At 42.9% G+C, this 7020-nt stretch overlaps 1 protein-coding gene across 7 annotated transcripts in view; it reads left to right on the top strand.

Annotated features, from left to right (window-relative positions):
- USP43 (ubiquitin specific peptidase 43) overlaps positions 1 to 7020 on the top strand; it is a 51629-nt gene that overhangs the window by 647 nt on the left and 43962 nt on the right. The gene's annotated exons all lie outside the window — the stretch shown is intronic.

Here is a 7020-nt window from a genome sequence, read left to right as displayed (position 1 = left end):
AGGCAGCGCCCGGCGGCCTCCAGTCCTCGCCGCTCGGCGGCAGCCGCGCTCCGGCCTTTCGCTTTTCCCTTCTGGACAAGTGGGTGCTCCATCAGGAAGGGGGCTTCTTGGGGACTTCTCGAGATGACAGTTACCAGTTCAGCCTGGGATTATCGCTTTTGTTTTGAGCTGACTAGTGTGTCAGCGCTTGAGGAGGGGGAGTGCCGGGAGCTGGTAGGTTTGAGTGTATACAACATTTCTGTGTTCAGCAAACGCTAGGTGAAGCCTCGGAGGGTTGGTTCTCACGCCAGGTATGGAATTTACAGTCTGGTTTCCAATGCGGTGCGGGGAGTCAGACTTTCAAGGCCAGGGCCTGGGAGGAAGGAGGTGAATGACGAGAAGGACGCAGCCAGGCAAAGATCTAGGCATAATCCAGGGAGGAGGAACAGCAAGTATCAAGACCAGAGGCCTGAAGGAGCTGAGAGTTGGAGGCATCAAAGAAAACCAGGGTGGCTGTTGCCCAGGAGAGTAGAGTGAGGTGGAGATGAAGTTGACCAGATCATGTAAGGTTTCGGAGGCAGTGGTAAGGAGTTTGGATTTCAGTCTAAGCCCAAGGCAAGCTGAGAACCTGTGCGCCAGGTACTGCACTGAGTGCCAGGGAAACAGAGTGGATCTGCTACATCAGAGATGGCATCCTTTTGTTTAGTGTGAATCAAATCCCCTACGATGCATTAGCATGGGTTTGTATCCTTTTTCCCTGGGGTCATCTCCTTACTGGGGATGCTGCAGGGTCAAGAGACTCTGGAAGTTCTGTGTATCACTTTGTCCAGGATAAAAACCCAGCATTTGTTTGGGGTCCCAGTTGGATGAAAGAGTCCTGAAAATTGAGGCACATGGCTGGCTTCCTGCTAAAACAACAGCAACAACAATAAACAAAACAAAACCCACAGTTCTGGGCAGAGAGCTGAAGCTCCCTGAAGACTAGGGATTGTTGTTCTTGGGGGAGGAGGAACTTGTCAGTGTTCATTCCACAAGCATCACCACTCTTGAGTTTCAGCCGGAGAAAACAATCCTTGACATGTGACCCACAAGGATGCCAACCCTCACCTTCCTCTCTCCTTCTTTCACCAGGGAAGCACTGTTCTGCAGGCGTCAGGGAGTCAAATGGGTGTCAGTAATAGCTCTTTTGGTAGCATTCACTTTTTAAACGTGAGAGGCAGTGTCCTATGGTGGTGAAGGATACCACCTCTGTGACCTTGAGCAAGTTACTAAAAGCTCAGTAGTGCCTCAGCTTTCCTCATCTGTAAAATGGGACTCTAGCAGTACGTACCTTATTACGGGGATGTTGTAATGATAAAATGAGTTAATTATATTAATACCTCCTCACCTGCAGAGACCAAGAGGAAGGAGGGAGGTAAGCTCTGTGTACCTTTTCTCTTGGTCTTTGCATTCTCATCCAGTTACTGCAGCCATGGAGAGGCAGGAGTAATTGAAAAGTCTTCTGAATTAGTAATCTGTGACTCACCAGGATTTCCTATGTCTCTTCTGCCTCAAATCCCTAGAGCTAAGAAACTCCTTGTGAGTCTTGGAGGAATTGAATGATAATCAAACTGTTAATTTGTTAATAAAGGTGATATGGTCCAAATTTTCTTGGGACTTTTCAGGCAGACAGCCTTGGAGACAGTGGAGGAGTCTAGAACAGGGGCTTTTAAACCTTGTGGATTGAAATCTAGGTGGGCTTCTCTGATTTTCCAGATGAGGAAACATTCATTCATTCAACAAATATTGTGTCCAGACACTATACTAAGAGCATGGAACACGCGGTGGGGGATGAATGCAAATCCTGGGAGCTTACGGTCCAGCAGGAGAGACGGAGATGAGTGAAGTAATCCCACTGGCCCATGATTAGAACTGGTGACAAGAACTACAAAATGAAGATGTTCTCTGGCAATTCTGTTATGTGAAAGTGTGAGTTGCTCAGTGGTAGTCTACTCTTTGCGACCCCATGGACTGTAGCCTGCCAGGCTCCTCTATCCACAGAATTCTGCAGGCAAGGACACTGGAGTGGGTAGCCATTTTCTTCTCCAGGGGATCCTCCCTTCCAGGGATCAAACCTGATGGATTCTTTACAATCTGAGACACCAGGCAATTATGCTAGAAGGATTTGATTGTTCCGGGGAGGTGGGGTGAGGAGGCGGGGCAGGGAGGCTTCCCAGGAGTGTGAAGCTTTGAGTTGAGTTTTGAGGAATGAAGGGTCAACTAAGGACAAAGGAGGGTGGGGGGAAAAAATGCATTGTAGTCCGGGAGACTGAAACTGCCAGTCACCGAGTGGAGTGGGGCTGGACAGGATAAGTGCTTGGTAAAATGAATTGGTGGTGGTGGTTTTGTCAGTAAGTCATGTCTGGCTACCCCATGGACTGTAGCCAGCCAGGCTCCTCTGTCCATGAAAGCCTATGTGGCTCGGGGGAGGAGCTGGAGAATTCGTTGGGGACAAGCCACGGAAGGTTATACGAAGGAGTTTGGTCTTTAAGAGAGATTATTAGCTTTGAACTGAGGAAGAGAGGAAGTTGAGAAGCCAGCATGCTGGAGTGTGTGACCCCAGCCCAGGCACACAAATGGGATGGGTTTGTGGGGGTCCCCCTCCTCGGGCCCTGAGTCACCCAGCCTCCTACTGACAGTAGGACCACTGTTTTATTAATAAATACATTAAAAAAATCCTGTTCCAAAATACTTTGATTTCTTGATGATATAATTAAATATGTATAACTAAAAAAAAATGAAAAATACTAAAATGTGTTTAAAAAAAAAAAGATCTGGAATTCCTCCTTCTAGAGATAACCATCATTAGTGTGTTGATGTGTTTCAAATCATGTACAAACAATTGGAAATTCTAGTTTTGTATCCTGCTGTTTTCATGTGAGTATTAACTTGAGACTTTCTCCTGGTCATTAAAATGTTCTATGAAACAGTTTTTATTAATAATGATTGTATGCTATTTCACTAAATGATCCAATTGCTAGGGAGACTTTTTTTTAATATAAATTTATTTATTTTAATTTGAGGCTAATTACTTTACAATATTGTACTGGTTTTGCCATACATCAACATGAATCCGCCACAGGTGTACACGTGTTCCCCATCCTGAACCGCCCTCCCACCGCCCTCCCGGTACCACCCCTCTGGGTCATCCCAGTGCACCAGCCCCAAGCATCCTGTATCATGCATCGAATCTGGACTGGCGATTCGTTTCGTATATGAGATTATACATGTTTCAGTGCCATTCTCCCAAATCATCCCACCCTCTCCCTCTCCCACAGAGTCCAAAAGACTGTTCTGTACATCTGTGGGGAGACATTTTTATACTGTACAGTTTTCCAACTATCATGCTGCATTGAAAATTCTTATATTTAAATCATTGTCCTCAGCTCTGATCATTTCCATACGCTTAATTCCTTGAGTGAAATGACATGGTCAAAGCAAAGATGACTGTTTTGTTCTTTTTTTTGTTTCTTGCTTTTTAAATCAACTTTTTGAGGTATACATTATGTACAATGAAATGCACCCATTTTTAAAAATTGAGTTATATGTGAGATACAACCCTGTGTAGGGTATGTATTGATAACATATTGATCTGGTACGTTTGTATTACTGTATGATTGCCAGTAGTAGCATTAATAGATTAATACCTCCATCTCATCATGTAATTGTATTTCTTCTAGTGCTGGGAACATTTAAGGTTTAGTCTCCAGTGACTTTAGTATTTATAATACAGTTGTGTTGTCTATAATCACTGTATAGGTACATTTCATTGTATTGTACTTTGCAGAGACTGTGTTCTTTACAAACTGAAGGTCTGTGGCAACCCTGTGTAGGGCAAGTCTGTCAGTGTTCTTTTTCCAGCAGTATTTGCTCACTTTGTGTCTCTGTGTCGCATTTTGGTAATTTTCACAGTATTTCCAACTGTTTCATTTTTACCATATTTGTTATGATGATCTGTGATCAGTGATCTTTGATGTCATTATTGTCATTGTTTTGGGGGTGCTGTGAATTGCACCCATATAAGATGAACTTAATAAATGTGTGTGTTCTGACCGCTCCACCAGCTGTCTATTCCGCCCATCTCTCTCTCCCCGGGCCTCCCTCTTCCCTGAGACACACAACATTGAAATTAGGCCAATGAGTAACCCTGCAGTGACCTGTAAGGGTTCAAGTGAAAGGAAAAGTCAATCCAAGCGTAGATGTCAGTCACTGTTGTCTTATTTTAAGAAATTCCCGCAGCCATCCTAGGCTTCAGCAGCCATCAACATCAAGGTCAGACTTTTCACCAGCAGCAGATGAAGACTCGCTGAAGGCTCAGATGATGGTTAGCATTTTTTAGCGATAAATGTTTAAGAAAATTAAGGTCCATATGTTGTTTTTTAGACATATTATTGTACGTTATAATATTGTACTATTAAGAGACCACAGAGGAGTGTAAATATCACTTTTATATGCACCGAGAAACCAAAAATTTCACGTGATGTGCTTTATTGAAATATTTGCTTTATTATGGTGGTCTGGAACTGAACCCATACCTGATGTCTGCTTGTGCCATGTACTAGTCTCCAGAACTTAAATACCTAGTGTTACAAGTACGTACCTTCAACACCTCTCCCTTCCGTCTACCCTCAGCCCCTCATAACCACTATATACTGCTTTTCAATTTTGATATTTTTAGATCCCACTATAAAAGGTGTTATACACTGTTCTTCTCTGTCTTTTTATTTCACTCACGTCATGTCCTCATGGTCCGTCCATGTTGCTGCAAATAGCAGAATTTCTTCTCAGGGCTGAGTAAAAATTTTAAGTACCATCTGATGAGTTTTGATATCTATATAAATCATCTTCCCAATTTTAAGTGTTTATTGCTTTTTAGTTTTTAGATCAACTTTATTGGGCTTGATTATTTTGAGTGCCCGCATTGACAAATTTCCAAAAATGATATCAAGTTGTAGATACCCCAGCAATACATGTTTTCCTGAGTATTAAATATTCTCTCATTAATATGTTGAACAAATAGAAATAGCATCTTGGTTTTAACATTTGTTTGTTTGGAGCCAAGTGTTGGATCTTTCTACGCTTTTTCACTATGAGTGGTTATAAGACTGCTCCTGGAATTGTCTGCTCATGTGGTTTGTCTGAACATTCTGCCTTGGTCATAATGCTCTTTTTTCTTGTTTCTTTAAATTCTTTAACTCTTGTCATACTTGCTGAAAATATTTCCTCCAGACTCAATCCTTCTACCTACAGAAAGTTTTAGATTTATTTGTTTCATACCTTTCGATAAACATTCTGTGTTATGTACTTCTGATTTTTCTATGGCTATTTAAGGATTTCAGCCATCTGGAATTTATCTTAGCTTATGTGTTTGAGGATCAATTTTAGACCAACAATTTTAGAAATGCAGTATGCCTCAAGTGATATACCAGAGGCATTGCTTTTTTAAAAAACAAGGATACCTTCATCACTTGTATGTTTTGGAAGTTCTGGACAAAACAGTAAGACATGAAATGGAAACAGGATAAAAAAAAAATTCAATTTTTTTTTTTTTTTTCTGGAAGGGAAACTACTGAATGGTTCGGGGAATCCATGTTTTAGAATTATCACTGTCATTAATAGGGTCAGGTACTAGATAGTCAAAAGCAAGACCCTTTTAGAAACATAAAAATGAGATTTCATTCCTAAAAACCAGAAATATGAAATAACTAGGAATACTGCTTAAACATGTTGTAAATTATCAGTGATGAGAAGGAGAAACACACATATGGGTAAGAGCTATGCCATATTGCAGGGTAGAAATACCAAATATTGCCATTCATCCCTCCCATGTTAGGATATAGCTTTAATGCAGTTAGGAAGGGTTTGGGGTGGGGGCCTGACCTTACCAGCAGGCTTGTGGGAAGAAGGGTCTGTCCTGTCCTGCAGGCAGTGGGTGGGCAGGGGGAGCCTCTGGGGGCCCAACTTCCTTCTAGATGGGTATTGTCATCTGGGTGGACAGGAATTAGGACTCAACAGTGGGAATGGGACTCTGGAAGGCGCAGTCAGGAAGCCAGAATCAGAACTCTTGACTGATGTGGGTGTGAGAGGGACCCTGAAAGAGGACTCTGACATTAAAACAAAGAGCTGATTTTAGAGATTTCCAGCTGGGGGGTGCTGGCTGCTCCCCCAGAATGGAATGTTGGTGCTAATGATACAGGTTTGAGGGTGACTGGGGGGTACAGTTGCCAGCAAAATACATGATGCCCAGCTCCATTTGAATTTCAGATTAACAATAACTTGTTAGTCAAAATGTATCCCCAGTATTGCCTGGGGCATATGAATACTTCTATCACAAACATTACTCATTGTTTATCACGTATTCATGCTTCTTTTTATTTGCTTATTGGGCAGCCCTGCTTGTGTGTGTGGGGGGGGTCAAAGTGCAGAGAAATCTAGACCCTCCAATGTACCCAAGGTAGTGTGCTTCAAATAATAAAAACTCAGAACCAGCATTTCAGTTAATCAAATCTTGAATTTCGCTTCAGCTCATCCTAAAGTTGCCTTTAAATCCCAAAGGAAGGTTTAAAAGAAAAAAAGCCCAGGCCCTTTCATTAGGGCTTCCAGGTGGTTCAGTGGTAAAAAATTTGCCTGCCAGTGCAGGTGATACAAGAGATGTGGGTTCAATCCCTGGGTCGGGAAGATCCTCTGGAGAAGAATATTGCAAACCATTCCAGTATTGCCTGGGAAATCCCATGGACAGAGGAGCCTGGTGGACTACAGTCTATGGGGCTGCAAGGAGCTGGACGCGACTGAGCACACGGCACACCTTTGATTTGATTGGACGTGGTGAGACCAGCTGGGTCCACAGCTTTGCTCACATTGCTCCCTTGGGTGGGCATGAGCAGAGGACAGACCTGCAGGGAACATATACAAGATGTGCCCTGTACACAGACAAGGGGGGTTGCTTACACTCAAATGCTCATGCTTGCACAAAGAAGACCCTGGAAGGATGCTTAAGTAAGA

The sequence above is a fragment of the Bos grunniens genome, chromosome 19, assembly GCF_055505025.1.
Source record: "Bos grunniens cultivar Pamir isolate PY7600 chromosome 19, Bosgru_T2T1.0, whole genome shotgun sequence".
Classification (NCBI taxonomy): domain Eukaryota; kingdom Metazoa; phylum Chordata; class Mammalia; order Artiodactyla; family Bovidae; genus Bos; species Bos grunniens.
The sequence above is the reverse complement of the archived record's forward strand: the minus strand, read 5'-3'. Positions and strand labels throughout refer to the sequence as shown.